Source organism: Ambystoma mexicanum, chromosome 10 (genome assembly GCF_040938575.1).
Source record: "Ambystoma mexicanum isolate Mex_15411 chromosome 10, UKY_AmexF1_1, whole genome shotgun sequence".
Lineage (NCBI taxonomy): Eukaryota > Metazoa > Chordata > Amphibia > Caudata > Ambystomatidae > Ambystoma > Ambystoma mexicanum.
Window position 1 is genome coordinate 1,074,055,842 of NC_090932.1, and position 17,697 is coordinate 1,074,073,538.

The following is a 17,697-nucleotide window of genomic DNA, read 5'->3' on the forward strand; positions in this document are numbered from 1 at the left end:
AAGTAGAGACACATTCTGGAAACTGAACCGTTCTTGCTCGCCAATCGATCTGAGGATTGTGCTTCTCTAACCAAGGAATTCCTAGAATAATCTGGAACTGGGGGGCCTTGATCACATCGAACATGATCTTCTCATGGTGTCCATCTTGACTTACTAGCGTCACTTCTTGGGTGGTATGCGTTACTGGTCCGGAGGCTATCTCCGTACCATCCACCGTAGTAATGACGTCCTTTACAGCCTTTGGACAAAGAGTCAGATTCATCCTCAAAACCATTTCATGATCCACATAATTGCCGATGGCACCGCTGTCGACGTAAGCTTCAATCGCATGTAATCGATCCGGATGTTCAGGGCTAATGAGGACCATAGGTATCACGAAATGCGAGGTCACGGAACTGGTTTTAACGCTCGGCAAGAGGACCTCTATTCTTGTCGGGCGAGGTCGTTTCCCTGCTCAGAGTTTGTGACCCTGGTAACTGCAGCTCCTACTGCCTTCTTGGCTGGTTTCACCGGACAGTCTCGAAGAAAGTGCCCCGAGTTTCCGCAATAGAGGCATAATTGCAGCTGTTTTCTCCTTTCCCGCTCCTTTTGTGTTAGTGGTCCTTTCAGGCCCCCTATTTGCATGGGTTCCCCGGAGTCTACTCCTTTGGTAGGAGTTGGTGGTTTGGAAAATACTCGAGCACCAAACTTGGAACGATCGGCCTTCCTGTTCTGCAGTCTGTGGTCAATTTGAACGACTAAGTCAATATAGTCCGAACAGTCTTGCGAGGGATTCACTACTTGGGCTAACACATCTTTGAGCTCTCCACGTAGACCTCTATAAAACAGCGTAATCCTTTTGTCCTCAGGCCATCGAGTTTCCACTATCAGTCTGTTGAAAGACGCAATATAAGCCAAAAGGTCTTGATTACCCTGTCGCAATGAAAGGAGCTCATTGTCCAAGGCCTGCCCCTGTGAATGTCTTGCAAACAGTTTTTCCATACTGAGCTGAAAAGCTTGAAAATCATGGAGAACCGGATCATCTTGATTAACTAGAGGGATCGACCAGTCTGCCGCATTGCCACTAAGGTACGAAAGCACGAAAGCTACCTTAGCTTGACCAGTTGGAAAGGCTGCTGGCCGGCATAAGAAGTGCAACCGGCACTGATTAATAAATACTGCAAACCTCTTTGGGTCACCAGAAAATCATTCGGGCGGCGCCAGAGGTACATTCCCAGGTAGGTTAATCTGCACTGGGTTCGTAGAGGATGTTGAAGGAAGATTTGCCCCTGATGCGGGTAACGGAGTTTGTCCGGCTTGTGACTGTAGCAATTGTCTAGCGAGATCGTCTGTTCGCTCCTTGGAAATAATCAGTTCCCTTCTTAGAGCATTCGTTTCCTGACGGGCTGCATGCACTTCTGCTCTTAGTTCCCCAAGTAACTGGGCTAGCTGGTCGGTATCCGAGGTTTCCATAGCGCCTGGGTGGGAGTTTTGCGATTGGCTTTGCGTTCTGTAACGCTCACCTGATTCCCGCAGAGGCGCTGGTCTTGACTAGGTGAATGCTGTATCTTCAAAGGTGATGTGTAACACACGGTTGGCTCTTTGGGCTGGACCTCTGTGCACTGTATGTCTGACTCGAAGAGTAGGATGTCTGCAGATAGAAAATATGGGATTAATGAACTGGGGTTATTGGGTGCCTCTCTCCTCTTCCCTTTCTCTTCTCCTGTAGAACCCAAAGGTTAACACCCTCACCTTAGGTAAGTGAACGCCAAGCTCTCCATCTGCCTCGGGGCAGGGTGCCGTAACCAGTTTCTTCACTGGATAAGGGTGCAGGCCTCTTGACCTCAGAGGACTGCTGTCCGTCGTTAACTGCACGAACGGTAAGTTCTGGGCACTTCAAATGTCTTAAAAGTCTTTTGTAATGATATCTCTTGTTTTGCAGGGTTCCGGTGATGGCGGATGGCGGGCTGATGAGAGTTGTGGATCGAACCCGCGTGAGGAATAGAAGTGCCTGGAAGCACGTAAGTAAGCGCTTGTAGCCTGCTTCACGATGCGCACTAACTGTCCCTTTTATCTTGCAGGTACAAGTTTGGAGCTTTAGAGAAGCTGAAGGGTGCTGGAATACCCACTGGATTCGGCGTGGGAAGGAGTAATGGCACGTGAGTAATAAAGTTGCCCAAAGTCTTTAAACGCACCTTGTTTTGTCTTTCGGATGCGGGATGCAGCGCCGAAGGCCTCCGGAGCGTGCAAAGAGCTGGTAAGCTTTTGTCTTTCAGATGCCGGAATGCAGTGCGAAGACCTCCGGAGCATGCGAAGAGTAGGTAAGCCTTTGTCTTTCAGATGCCGGAATGCAGCGCGAGGCGTTGGTGACAGCCGATGGACCAGGTAAGAGATGCGCTGCCACTGAAGACCGTAGTGCTAACCTGTTCTTTCTTTGTCTTTACAGGTGCTGCTGAAGACTGGATTCCAGGATGGTAAGCCTTTGTTCCCTTAGGCCCAGGATCAGAAGCAGAAGACACGATGAGCGTTCTGCTGCAGAGAATGCAGAATAACGCAAAGCAAGATTCATCCAACGGGTGTGGTTTAAATAGCTTCCTGTAGTGCTTAGGAGTCTCCTTCCACAGCCACGCCTAAGAAAAGAGTTCCTGCTTTCCAGAAGAGTTCCAGTGTTCTGAACCTAGGGAGTGGCACCTGCCACACCCAACAGGAAAAGTAGTCCCAAACAGAAGAGGATCAGGGGTTCAACTGGCAGGTAAGTAAGCAGCATGGTCTGCTGCAGGTAAGTCCACCCAAGCATTATGAGCCCGGCGCTTCCAGCGCTGGGACTGGGCATCTTTATGAGCCTGGTGCCACTGGCGCCAGGACAGGGTCCAAAAGGTCCCAATTGGGACTGGCTGGCACTCGGAACCGGGGTTATGGGTCTGCTTCCAAGGGAGTCGGGCAAGTCCTGATCTTTTGGAAGCAGAGATCATAACACCTAGTGACCATGTTCATGCACCCCGATTGGTGAAAAAATTCCACCGAAATTTCCCAGACAAACCGAAACCACAGGGAAGAATGACTTTAGGAGGGGCCTTGGGGGGGAGTGCTGTCATGATGACTACCCCCGGGGACCCAGACCAAGTCCAGCACCCCCGGAAGCAGGCATCAAGTTACCCCAAGCAAGCCCAACAACTCCCGCTAGGGGCTATTTGGGTGAGGTCCTGGCGCCTATGGCGCCAGGCTCATATGGAGAGTCAGTCTTGGTGCCATAGGCGCCAGGCTCATAGATTAAAACTTACCTGATGCAGACCATGCTGCAAACTTACCTGATGCAGACCATGATGCAAGAGCTCCAAGCCAAACGAGGCTTGGAAGGGACGATTTTACCTAGGGACTATTTTTTTACTCGGGTGGGGCTGGGGAGGAATACTTACCTGGGACTACTTTGGAGGCTATTTAAACCACACCCGAAGAGCAGCACACGCTTCCCGTTATTCTGCATCCAGCAGCGTAACGCTCACCGTGCCTGCAAGTCTGCATCCAGTCTTCTGCCACGCCCGCTTCGAGTTTGGAGCTCCTAGAAAAAGGGAGAAAGAAGGAGAAAAGGTTAGAACAAGAGCAATACCTTTGATCCTTACCTGAATTCCCGATCCATCGCGCCTTCGAGCTGGAAGAAAGAAGTTATTTTATGCGCGTCGCCTCGCCTGCTGCAGCGCCGTGCTGAACTCACCGGCCTTCGCAGCATCTTCACATTTCACTGCATCCTCCTGCATGTTACCGCCGCACTCCGGCACCTAAGGAGAAGACAAGAACAGCAAGGTGAGCCAAGGGAATACACAGAGTAATACTCCCCATAGACTTACCTGATTTTACCACCGGGGGTACTATTCTTCTTCACGGGTTGGCGCAGCTTCCACTGCATCCTAGCCGAACCCCGGCCCCTAAGGGGAAACAAAAGGAAAGCAAGGTGAAACAAGGGACTAACAAGGGGAACCCTCCTCACCACAAAAGACTTACCTAATTTTACCGCCAGAGGCATTATTCCCTGAGACTTCATACTCTCTCTCAGCGCCTGAATAAGGGAGAAAGCAACAGGTTACATATGGACTTTATTTTATCGAACTGTGTAGGATAATACAAATCCTTACCAGAACATTACCGGTTGCCACGAGGAACTCTTCAGTAGGGTCAAGCTGCAACCTGCAAGGAATCAGACAAGAGTGTAAGTCAGGCATTTGAACTCTTACGAACTACATACTTACGGCATCTTGCCGGGAATATCGGAGTCAATATTGTCCTGGAACTCACCAATTCCTTCGAGCCAGTGAAGCAACTTGTTATCTACGCGCCCCTGCGCTCAATGCATGATGGAGAGCTCATCTTTTCAAATCATCAGGTGAGACTATAAGAGGGACATCAAGGTGATCAGTGGGGAGAACAGCGGGGTGGGGGGATTTACGCTCAACTCCACGGGTGGTTAATTCCATTTCTCCACTTGCAGAAGAATATTCCTACGGGCCAAGCGAACGAAGCTAGATGGGCCAGTCCAGTCCGTCATCTCGGCCCTACGCGTTGCATTGGTGGAGACCGCAGGAGCCCAGTCCAGATCGACGCCTCTGTGGGAGCCAGGTGAGCGTAACAAAGTCTTGTTTCTCGTGAAAGTCTCTTGCCTTCGAGGGCATGACTTATTCAACAACAAAATAAAGGTTAATTCAAACAAAAATAAAGTATGTTTCCTGGTTTTGCTTTGGGTGAGGATTCTTCACCCCTGCGTCCCCCTCTTCCTGGCTCTGACCCCTCTTTACTTTTAGCCTCCCTCCTCCGGGTTCACTATGGCTTTTCCTTCATTCACAAATCTTAATGTCTTTTTAAACATTTGCAGTGGACATCCCTCGGCCGGGTTCACCTTTGTCAACACGCTGTTTCTTGGGACTTTAGACTTTGCCCCTTCTCATCGGCATCCCTCTTCCGGGTTCACACTTGCCAACTTCACCTTTACATTCACTTTCAATGTATTCGGGATTCACTTCCCTTGCTTTCTCATGTAGCAGGATTCACTTCCCTTGCTTTCTTTATAGTTCGTAGATCAAAGGCTTTTGACTGTATATGGATTTTGCTTGACCTTGGCGGCTATCCCATGGCCTTCTAGTTTCTGTAGTTTTACTCAGACGGGGATCAACCAGAGTCTCTCAAGTTAGCACCCATGCCGTGCTGGTTCCCTCTACAGCTGGTCTCCCGTCAACACTTTTACAGTTCTTTGAACTTGGTACAACTTGCCACTTTGCGTCTTTCATTCACCACAGCTCGTTTCTTATCAGGTCTCCCCTCGACTCACTGAATGTGATTAACCTCTTGGCATTCCTCTTTACTGTAGTCAAGGCCAGTACCATGGAAGCAGGAGTCTCCCTCGCTCCGGCTTATCAGCATCGATACGCTCCGTGTACTGTCGATATCTGTTGCAGCACACTTGGGCTATTGTCCTCGGTCTTACGTTTCTTTCAGTGGAGGGTTCGCAGGGTTTTGTTGAAAAAGTCAAGGTCTTGTCTCTCCTCATCAAACTCTCGATATTTGCCCCTTTCTCCTCTTCCTCCTCCTCGCCTACTGCATTCTCACTCCTCTTGAACTGCTTTCTCGTCGTGTGGACTGCCTTGCCCATACTGTGCTCTCTTGCTCCACCTTTTATCACTGTGGGGAAGGGAAAGTGCCGTCAGTGTGTGTGATTCTGATCAATTGCCTGACTTTGCCTGGCCCTTTTATTGGGACAGGTCAGATAAATGGCTCTAGTGTTAGTCCATTCTCTTGTGTGTCACCCCCCATCCAGGTGATCCTCCCTCACTGGTCCACCCCCAGGAACTGGATCCAATAGCGTTGGCCGTGTCCTGGCCACATGGATGAAAGATCCCCGGGGACTAGCTAGGGAGACACCTTCAGGTTTCTCACAACTATGATACTGGTGAAGTGGAGAAACTCATACATTTGTTATTTTTATGGCTGAAGTACACCAGAGGAATTGGGAATTTGCAATAACAATGTCCCAAATTAGCAGAGAATGTTAGGTCCATCAAAACTCCCCAATGCAAAAACGGAAGACTCAGTCATGGGGCTAAGTTTACTGTCTTTATTTCTCCAACAGACAGGGATCATACAGGAAAAGACAATTTTCCAATAATCTCAGCTCCCAAAACTGTGTCACAAGGTATTATGCCCTAATGACATCACAAAAATCAGGTCCACCCTAAAAACTTACAAGGTATCCCCGTTGGTCAGTTCAGGTTTATCACCTATAGAAATTAGTTAGTTGTCCCATTGGCTTACCATGTGAGGTGGCTCGGCCTGAGACTACCCCCAAAGTTTCCCATTACATTGTTGAAAGGTCTCAGGACGACCATTGGCCCGTGCAACATTTTATACCACCTCAAAAATTGAGCTTCTGGATTGGCTAGAGCGGGTCCTTTTCTGGTCACAGAGTTCCATGTACCTTTTCAAGGTAATGGGGAGAGCTATGGAGTGCTGTTTGTTCCATATTGTTGCTACTTGTCCTTGGCTGTGAACACCAGCTCTGCGCCTCGTGCTGCAGGGACTGTGTCTCCCATTCTATGTATCCAAGGCCTATGTTTCCAGCCTCATTCACTTCAGTCACCCTATAAGTTCCTTATGTGTTTTAATGACTTCTAATGGTTAGTTGCAATAAAGCATATGCAAGATTGGTCCACGTATCTTCTGCGTCTTGCGGTTTTCGCTTTGGAGAAAGATGAGAAAGGTTCTTTGCATTATGTAAATGTATCCGTCATCTACCTACAGGAATTTATAAGCTTGTTTTCATGTCTACAAGCACTAAAACTAGTGTATGTCTGTGTAACTGCAAGCATGAGTGCAGATCTGCTTCATGACTAGCGCTGCTATGTTGTGATGTCTCTAATATCGTCATCAATGCTTGGCTTTCTGTCAGTCAACCTGGTCAATTGATGAGGCCTTTGCCCCCTCAAAACCATCAACTGGATATGGTTTAAATGGCTGCTGAGAGAGTATCTCTCGTCATATCTGTGATATATTGGTGAATTTGGTGACTGGCCAAACAATAAGTTACACCTTTCATTCTTCATCCTGCGGGTTGATAGCCGCATAGGGGACATAAGGGCCATTCCCAGTACCCTCTTTTCAATCCCCGCTCTGGTAGACCTGTCGACCACTCCTCCAACCATGTTCAGCTTCAACTTCGGGAGCTATTTCTTTGTCACTGCACCTAGGTGTCCGTAGAAATGTGCATGATCATCCAAACTCCATGTCACGTAACTACAGTCTCCCCCAGAGTTGCACCAAACCCATTTTCCCCAATAGTCTTTGTTGTCATAGGGATACTCGAACACTAGTCCAGTCGGGAACACAGTACAGTTTTTTTGATCTGGGCCCTTATTGTATCTTGAGCTTTTATTATCGTGTTGTCTTCTGAGTCTGTGTCTACCAGTACGTTTTATCCCTACAGTCTTTTCAGTTGTCTTTCGGCATTTTGTGATGCATATCCTGATGACACAAAAAGTCAGCAATACTAATACCAGTGATGCAGCAAACACATTCAGTTTTTTGGCCATCCACATTGTTATCCATGAGAGGATGTATGTTGGCCAACTTTCATCTTTTCCTGCAGCATTTGTCACTGCCTCCATTTTGACATGCATCTCTGATAACCTAGTAACCGCCTCAGTGAGTGTCCCATTGTCTTCGTCATTTGCTGAAACAAATGTACAGCAAGAGGACATGATCTAAGTTAAAACTCCTCCCCGCATTTCTGTCAGAAAATCTAAAACATATCTATTCGGTAGGACCATTAACCTCACTGCTCGGAGCTCTTCTTTGATTGCATTGAACCCTTCGACGGTTGAATTAATTGTTTGCATCAGCGCCCACCTCGTGATCTGGAGCCATTTTGTATGTGTGCTGGCATGCACTGCTGGAATGATGGATGCAAAGAATATCTCTGCTCTGCTAAACAGTCTATGCTCAGGTGGTATTGCATCCAGGGACTCTTCCATTTTTGATGATGCATAGGGTCCTCTCTTCACTCTGGTCAGCTCTACAGATCTCTTTTTCCTTCTGCTAGAGTCCATCCTGGGGAAATAATCTACCTTGATATCCTTCTGGGGTACTACCAGTGCTGGTGTGTTGTGGTGCACCAGTGAGCACGTCCCTCCCCAGCTGGGTGGTAGTTTCACATTTGCCTTTGATCCGCAGGCCCAATAGTGATGCATCAATACAGCTGTCCCAGCCTTCATACCTGGAACTTTTACTGTCTGCTTACATTCCATGTTTTCTCCAACCTTTACTGGACCATCGTTCTGGAAACATAATGCTGCTCCCTTGTTTGGTATTATGGGCATCGCTCCAGCTTCACTCTCTACCCATGTCAGTAACTTCGCACCTGCTTCCAATTCTTTTAGACAATTGTTGTTTTCTTCTAGTACTATTTGAACTGGAACTGTTAGGAGCGCATGTGCCTTGCTCTCCACCACTCCTTCTTTCCATCCGTCAGCTGTGTGTACTTGCCCATACACCAGCATCTGTGGTCTTTCCCAGCATCCTTGTTCTCCTTCTATCTCCACTAGTCCTCTTTTGGGACATGGCAACTCCTTTAGTGTCACTGCCCTTGCTTATCCCTTTTGTGGACCTTCGGTTATGTATTCTATGGCTTAATCTTTTTTCCAGTAATCATCCATCACGTCTGCAGGCTTTATATAGTTGTCTTCATATGCAAAAGTCGTTTTGGACATCCATCTTAAGGTAGCTCTTTTCCCTTGGAATCTTCCCCTTGTGGTGCACAACGAGAAATACGTGAAGCATTGTGCCCTCGCTGCTGGGATTTCATTTGCTACAAACGTTCTGGAGGCACTTATGGCATAGGGAATGAGAGAGCAGACATAACAGCTCTCTCCAGTGGTCTGTTGGTCATGTGCTTTGCCACATGTGATTAGATATCTGGCCTGAATTTGTTAGATATGAATCAACCTCACTTAAATCTAGGTCTTCACTGTGTCTACTTCTTGTTACTGGTTTGGCAGTCCTTATCGCTGACCTGACATGGTGGCCATACATGCCTGGTTTGGGGTTATGTTAGTAGGGGTCAGAGCTTGTGCATCTACAAAGAGTAGTCTCCATAAAAGGATGAGGGTAAAGAGGTAGAGACAACAGAAGACACAAAATGCCACATTCACTTTTAATAATTGTACCCAGCACTTACTCCTATTCGGACTCTTGCGTAGCTTCAAAGGGGATAAAGAATGTGCCTGAAATGTTACGCTCACCTGGCTCCCACAGAGGCGTCGATCGGAACTGGACAGCTGCGGTCTCCACCAATGTTACGCGTAGGGCTGAGATGACGGACTGGACTGGCCCACCTAGCTTCGTTTGCTTGGCCCGTGGGAATATTCTTCTGCAAATGGAGAAAGGGAATTAACCACCTGTGGAGTTGAGCGTAAATTCCCCCACCCCCGCTGTTCTCCCCACAGATCGCTTTTGATGTTCCCTCTTATAGTCTCACCTGATGGTTTGAAAAGATGAGCTCTCCATCCTGCATTGAGCGCAGGGGCGCGTTGATAACCAGTTGCTTCACTGGCTCGAAGGAATTTGTTGAGTTCCAGAACAATATTGACTCCGAGATTCCCGACAAGACGCCGTAAGTATAAAGTTCGTAAGAGTTCAAATGCCTGAATTTCACTCTTGTCCGATTCCTTGCAGGTTGCAGCTTGACCCTAATGAAGAGTTCCTCGTGGCAACCGGTAGTATTCTGGTAAGGATTTGTATTTTACAACACAGTTCGATAAAATAAAGTCAATATGTAACTTGTTGCTTTGTATGAAGTCTTGGGGAATAATACCTTCGGCGGTAAAATCAGGTAAGTCTATTGTGGTGAGGAGGGTTCCCCTTGTTAGTCCCTTTGTTTCACCATGCTGTCCTTTTGTTTCCCCTTAGGGGCCGGGGTTCGGCGAAGATGCAGTGGAAGCTGCGCCGACCCGTGAAGAGGAATAGTACCCCCGGTGGTAAAATCAGGTAAGTCTATGGGGGGGTAACTAATATTCCTCTGTGTATTCCCTTAGCTCACCTTGCTGTTCTGTCTTCTCCTTAGGTGCCGGAGTGCGGCGGGAACATGCAGGAGGATGCGGTGAAATGTGAAGATGCTGCGAAGGCCGGCGAGTTCAGCATGCAGCTGCAGCAGGCGAGGCGACGCGCATAAAATAACTTCTTTCTTCCAGCTCGAAGGCGCGATGGATCCGGAATTCAGGTAAGGATTAAAGGATTTGCTCTTGTTCTAACCTTTTCTCCTTCTTTCTCCCTTTTTCTAGGAGCTCCAAACTTGAGGTGGGCGTGGCAGAAGGCTGGATGCATACTTGCAGGCACTGGGAGCGTTACGCTGCTGGATGCAGAATAACGCGAAGCGTGTGCTGCTCTTCGGGTGTGGTTTAAATAGCCTCCAAAGTAGTCCCAGGTAAGTATTCCTCCCCAGCCCTGCCCGAGTAAAAAATAGTGCCTAAGTAAAGTAGTCCCTTCCAAGCCTCTTTTGGCTTGGAGCTCTTGCAGCATGGTCTGCATAAAGTAAGTTTGCAGCATGGTCTGCATCAGGTAAGTTTTAATCTATGAGCCTGGCGCCTATGTCGCCAGGACTGACTCTCCATATGAGCCTACCGCCACAGGCGCCAGGACTGGTCCCAAATAGCCCCTAGCAGGGGTTGCTGGGCTTGCTTAGGATAACTTGATGCCTGCTTCCGGGGTTGCTGGACGTGGTCTGGGTCCCCGGGGGTAGGCATTGTGACAGAAATTCATCTAAAATGCATGATTACCTTGTTAATATAAGTTAGCTTAAGCTCATGGTTGTACTATTTTACAAGTGCGATGTAGAACATTCATTCCCACTCAATACAGATTCTCGGGTCACAAAGCACTTCTAGGACAGATATATTTATATAACAAAGTCGAAGGTGTGTTGGGACAAATAAATCAAAAAAGTGTGAAAAAATTAACTAGGAGTCGGTCTTCTCTCTTGTTCTGACCATACAATAAATCGAAAAAATTGATCCTGGAAAGTTGGGGGCTTAGGATCCTGGGAAATGAAGGGACACAGTAATAATAAGCGCCACTTTCGTGACAAATAGCTATGTGTAAGAAAAAGGCAGTGTGCCTGGACAGGATGTATGGGAAGTCCTTGCCCTACTTCTCTTGCTGTAGAGCGTGTTATCCTTGGCTGCAAGTCTTCTGCCTGGTTTTGTCTTGGCCTGGTATTTTGTTCTTCCTCTTGCGTCAAATCTCCCCCTTCTTCTTCATGACTGGGTGAGGTACTGCCCAACAGGGTTTCACATCTCTGATGTAGTTCGAGGCTCTTTTGTCTCTTATTTTGACAGCTTGTTCGGTTCCTTCTTCCACTGTACAGGGACCACTAAACCCGGGCTTAAACCAAGTATGAGTAAAATTCCTTAATAGCACAGAATCCCCCGGGTAAAGCTGTGGTGGTTTTAGGCGATCTTAGTTGGCCTCTTGGATATCGTCCTCTTCATTCTTCTTCGGCCCCTCCCACCGTTGGTGAGAAATAAAAAACGCACTAGCCATCAAAGAAGCTGTATATTCATACATTTCATTTCCAAGTACATCAGATACAGTGTTGGTATCTGTAAATGCCCTAGTGGGAGGAGCCAGGGCTAGTCAGATGTGCCGTTCGGTTACCACCTTGTGTGGCGTTAAATGGTGTTCGGACGCAGGGTGGTTGCGCAATGTGAACAATGGTAAGGGCAGACAATGTAACCAACTCTTATTTAGAGTGTATTTTATTTTGGCTATTTTCTCTTTTTTTAGCCATTGAAGCATTCACACCCCCCTTCGCCCCTTCGCCTGAGGGTGATAAGCACAGGCAAATATGTGCTGGATGCTTAGTAAAGTAGTTATGTGCTGAAATACTTCCTTAACAAAGTGAGGGCAATTGTCAGACCGCAGGACCCCACACACGCCCCAGCATGGGAAAACTTCTCTAACCAGGAACTTTGCTGCTCTAAGGGCATCAGGGTGCGAACAGCGACCGGCTTCGATACATCGGGAAAATGGGCATACAACCACTATCATATAGCGGTAGCCTTGCCATACTTGGAGCATGTCTATATAATCCATGTGGAGATGTTAGAACGGACTCAGTTGGCGAGGTATGGCTCCTCTCACTACCTTTAATGTATGCCCTGCAGTGAAACTCTTGCAAGTAACACAAGTCTCCACAAACACAATCACATGTTCCACTAAATGAGGACAAATCCATTCTTCTCCAATGTGAGGAGCAAGTACATCCTTCCCCACCTGGGTAGGATGATGTAGTTGTGTGAATGCAGTCTGTAATAATGCTAGTGGCATCACCAGCATGCCCATAATCTCTTGTTGCCAAAGGACGTCTGATGGAGATATGGAGCACCCCCTTCTCACCCATAATTCGTTTCTTCCCTTGGTGCACTTCCTGTAACTCCATTATTTGCATCACTGGTAATACGCTGTAGCCTTCCTGTAATACCACTCTGTGTATTCAAACATGCGTGTGATATGGGGTATCAAAATCTGAAATGTCAACAAAATATGCTGTGTGCTTCACTTCTGTGTCTGCTGCTTTGATGCCGCTGTAAATGGAGTCCTCCCCTCTCATGTGGGCTAGGCACTTCACGACTGCTATGCCTATTGGGACTTGAAGCACCTCTATGAGTCGGCGCAATATGGGTGCGTGCTGCACTGGTGTGCCGTCAGCACATCGGAAGCCGCTCCTTAGCCAACGTGACAATCCAGAATGTACTGTAGGCGTTACGTAGGCAGAGTCTGAATAAACTGTCACTTACTGGTCCTTGCTCTGCTCTAATGGCAATATAAGAGCCACTAATTCTGCTGCCTGTGCTGAAAAATGTGACAGTAATCGTGCCCTTGATACTACCTCAGCTGTCCCATCTGTTTTTCTTTTCACTATCGCTGTCCCAGTGTGTCTCTCACCCGTGGTCTGGTCAATCATTGAAGAACTGTCAATATAAAGCACTACTCCCCCCGCAAGTGGCTTCTCCCTCACTCTTGGATGGTCATCATTCTGCTCCCTGTTTGTGCTGCAGTCATGCACATAGTCGTTAAACGTGGAAGGCCAGACGGGCCTCAATCCACGGTTGTGATCTGTGTACTGTGTTGAAAACTGAGCCAGAGTGTGTCATTACCGCCTAAAAGGATCACCTTACCTCGTGAGGCCTAACATGGGGAGGAGTGTTAGTTCAGCCACATTATCATTTGAACACTGACTTTTCCATTTGCATACATTTTCTCCTTTTCACATTTTTTGTACAAGATATAGGGCAGGCATTAGGTTTTTGTTAGTATAAGCCATTTTGATTTGCCAGACTCCACTAGGACTGTTTCGTTTATTGTTTGATGGTCAAGACTACTCCCATCTTAGTTATAGAGCAGAATAGGAGTTTCTCCAACCCCAACATTATCAATACAGGTTTTGTATTGTGTCAGAGTCAATACTTGTGATACCCCGCCTTCCCTACATATTGTGTTAGAAATGGGATATGACCCAATTGAGACAAATTGGGGGACCCTAAAATTCCAGAAACTTAGTCACTGAGCCTCAGACCCCTCTACCGCCACAAAAGAATCCATAGGCTTTGACATTTGTAGCAGCAGAGAAGACACTATCCCTCCAGGGAAAAGAAGGATGATTCTTACAGACTTTGTCCTAGTACCCCCTCTGGGTTGTTATATAAGATTGGCTCCAAAATCTGGCCTGAATGTTTGTTCTATATATCCTGGGGGGAGTCATACACCCAGACTTTCAGGGAGACATAAAGGTTCTACTTCAGAACAATGGCGACATTCGATTTGAAATACACTGTAAAGACAAAATTGCACAGAGAATTCTGGAGAAGGCTCTATTTCCCTGTGTTAAGGAAGAAAGGGACCCAAAGGAAACTGAAGAGAGGTAGCTTGGGAGAGGCTTATGAAATACCTATCACTGAGGCAAAGAGGGAAGAGGAACCTACCAATATACCATCCTTCCTGATCTAGCCTTTCTCAGCACTTGCACAGGCCTTCTTAGAAGTGATTCCTGAGGAAGATGGACTAGAAAAAGGGGGGCCCTTTTTTCTTCCTGAAACAGGGATTATTATATAGAAAGGAAACCTCCAGAGAAGGTCTAAGTAAAACTCAGTTAGTAATACCCAAACCCCATTGTAAGATAGTGCTAGAGATTGCACCCTCTCGTTTGACAGGGGGACATTTAGGACAATCTAAAACCCAATCTCACATTAGTGGGAACTTCTACTGGCCAGGTATCCATGCTGACATACAGAACATCATTCAGACATGTGAGATATGCCAGAAATCCATCACTCTTATTCCCTTACCTGTCCCTCTGAACCCCTTGCCGATAATAGAAGTCCCTTTTTCACAAATTGGGATGGATATCATTGGACCATTGGAAACCTCTAGACTAGGTAATAAATGTGTTCTAGAAATCACTGATTACACTACCGGGAACCCCAAGGCTTTATCCATGCGGAACAGCACAACCCAGCTAATTTTTAAACACCTATTACCATTCTTTTCTAAGGTTGGTTTTCCCAAGGTAATTCTAACAGATCAGGGATCCAACTTTATGAGCAAACCTATGAGTGAAGTCAAGGAATTAATATACATTACCACCTTAAGAACCTCAGTTTACCACCCTCAAATGGACGGATTGGTAGAGAGATTTAACAAGACCCTTAAAATGATTTTGAGAAAATTGGTAGATAAGGATGGGAAGGACTGGGATTGCATGATGCCATGGGCCATATTTGCAGTAAGAAAGAGACCCCTCAGGCATCTACTGGATGCTCTCCTTTTGAACTACTTTACGGTAGAGAAACAAGAGATGTCCTACACATGCTCCGGGAGACCTGGGAAGAGAGAGAAGATGCACCTATTGTCCTCTCACAAACAGCTACCCGATTGCAAGAGCACATGAAACAGTTCCGGAGTCTAGTCCATACTCATTTGGAGAAAGTTCAAGCCCAAAAGAAGCCCACATATGACAAGAAGCTGAATTTAAGATCTTTTTCAATAAGACAGAAGGTATTAGTCCTCTTATCTACCTCTGAAAATAAACTTGTCTCAAAGTAGCTTTGGCCATAGAAGGTGCTAGAGCAAACAGGAACCTGTACCTATAAAATAAACCAAAAAGATAGAAAACAAAAGACTCATCTTTATCACATAAATCTCCTAAAGGAGTGGAAAGAAAATCCTTTTGCTTCTTCCTCTCGATAGTGTCTTCTTTGGTACCGGAGGAAATAGATAACTCTGAACTTATTCCCGAAGAACTATCTAAACAAGAACAACCTTATTATAGCATTCCCTGATGTGTTCTGCAAGAAACCAGGGTGAGTGCATGGTACTTATCATTATATCAGAACTCCAATGGGAAAAGCGGTCCATTTAAAACAATATAGACACCCAGAAGCACAAAAACAAATAGTGTTTGAGGAAGTGAAATAAATGCTAGAGGCAAACATTATCGAGCCCTCTTCAAGTCCTTGGTCCTCCCCTATTGTGTTGGTAACTAAACTCAATCATTCTTGGAGGTTTTCCATAGACTTCTGGCAGGTGAACGCTATCTTCTCCTTCAATGCCTATCCTATGCCATGCATCAATGAGTTCATAGATAAACTTGGAAATGCCACATTCCTATTAACCCTAGATTTAACCAAGAGATATTGGCAGGTCCTAGTATATGGACCTGATAAGGAAAAAACTGCTTTCTTGACACCCCTGGCATTGTTCCAGTTCAAAGTCCTCCCTTTTGGCCTGCATGGACCCCCAACTGCGTTCCAATGACTTATGGACAGGATATTACAGCCCTACTCCGATTTCTGTGGGGCCTATATTGACGTCATATTCATTTATAGTAGAACTTGGGAAGACCATCTTTTTCATCTTTCTACTACTATGAGGACCCTCAGAGAAGTCGGCCTAACTGCTAATCCATCCAAATGCATGCTGTCTCAATCGGCCGTGAAATGCCTAGGCTTCTTTGTAGGGAATGGCATTGTCCAGCCCCAACAAGAAAAAGTGAAAGCCATCCTAGATGCCCCCACGCCCAAGACCAAGAGAGATCTCAGGGCATTCTTAGGACTGATTGGTTATTACTGTAGGTTTATCCCAAATTTCTCAGACAGAACGGCCATGTTAACAGACAAACTAAAGAATGCTGAACCGCAGAAGATTCATTGGAATGAAGAGAACGATGCATGTTACAACAACCCAAAACAAGCCGTGTGTCAGAACCTAATCCTAAAGGTAGTAGACTTTTGGAAAGAATTTGTATTACAAACAGATGCCTCTCACACAGGGTTAGGAGTAGTTCTATCACAGATATACGATGGATTAGAACATCCCATCCTCTTCACCAGTCGTAAACTCTTCCCACATGAGAATTACTCTGTATTGGAATTAGAGGTCCTTGGCATCAAATGGTCAATCATCCATCTAGGGTATTATCTTTACTCTACTAACTCTCAAGTAATGTGATGGTTCTTAGACCTGCAATCCTACTATTTCACAGTGAAACACAGAAAGGGTAAAGAACAGGGAAACGCTGATTTCCTTTCCCGGTTCTCCTGTGAAACAGATGCGGCTACATCGCATAGGGGAAGGGTATGTGAGAAACCAGAGGGTATCTCACCCGCTAGTCCCCATGGATCTCTCTCTCTCTCAGGTGGCCAGGGCACGGCCATCGCCTTTTGATCCAGACTCTGGGGGTGGAAAAGTGCAGGAGGATCGCCTGGGTGGGGGGGTCTTCGGGGATTCGGGGTGAGATAGCCGATGGTGAGACATGGTATTCTCCCCTCTTTTGTACAACTACCCCATCTTGTTTTTTAGAATTTACAGAAGTCCCAACTCCCCCCCTTTTTGCACAAACACTGACTCAAGGAAGAGGGTGACTAAGAGTAACCAGACTAATTCTATCACATCGTACTGGACATGTCCTGTTAATCGGGTCAGGCAAAGTCAGGCACTTTACATTAAATACATACACCTGATACCAATTAGCTCTCCTCACCCAAATAAAAGGCAACACCTAAAGACACACTATGAGCAAGGTGGAACACGAGAACGAGCAGAACCTCCGGAACGAAGGCACACCTATTGGAGCAGAGCAACAGACCAAGGGACGAGAGTAGCAGGCCAAAAACCCCATGGCTTCCCTATTGGGGGTCATTGCCTCTGACAGGCCATGAAAGTCGTGTGGAGAAGGCCAGATCCCACAAGTGAAGATTGCGGAGGCGAGGTCAAACCTGTGGTACTCACCTTGACTCGAAAATCAGAAAGCTCAAAACAAGAAAGAAGCACACGCAGCCTGTGAGTTGGCAAGGGACCTGAGAGAACGGTGTGTGTTCAAGTGAATGAAGTAGTAACATCATATCACAAGTGAAGGCTGCACGAGTGGGGCTGAAACGTGAAGAAAGGCAGACCCATGAATGAACTTTAAAGTGAAATAGAGCTGGAAGATAAGCGATAACAAGTAACAGAGTGTTCCGGTGAAAGGAAGTAGCCCATTTGAAAGTCTCGGTGACAGGTGTATTGTTTGAAGCTAAAGGGCGAACAAACAGCAAGAGTGAAAGTAAATAGTGAACGTTCAATCGAGGTGGTCCTGCGGTGGCCTATAAAGAAAGCCACCGCAAAGAAAGTCCCAGAAGTCCCGCTTTG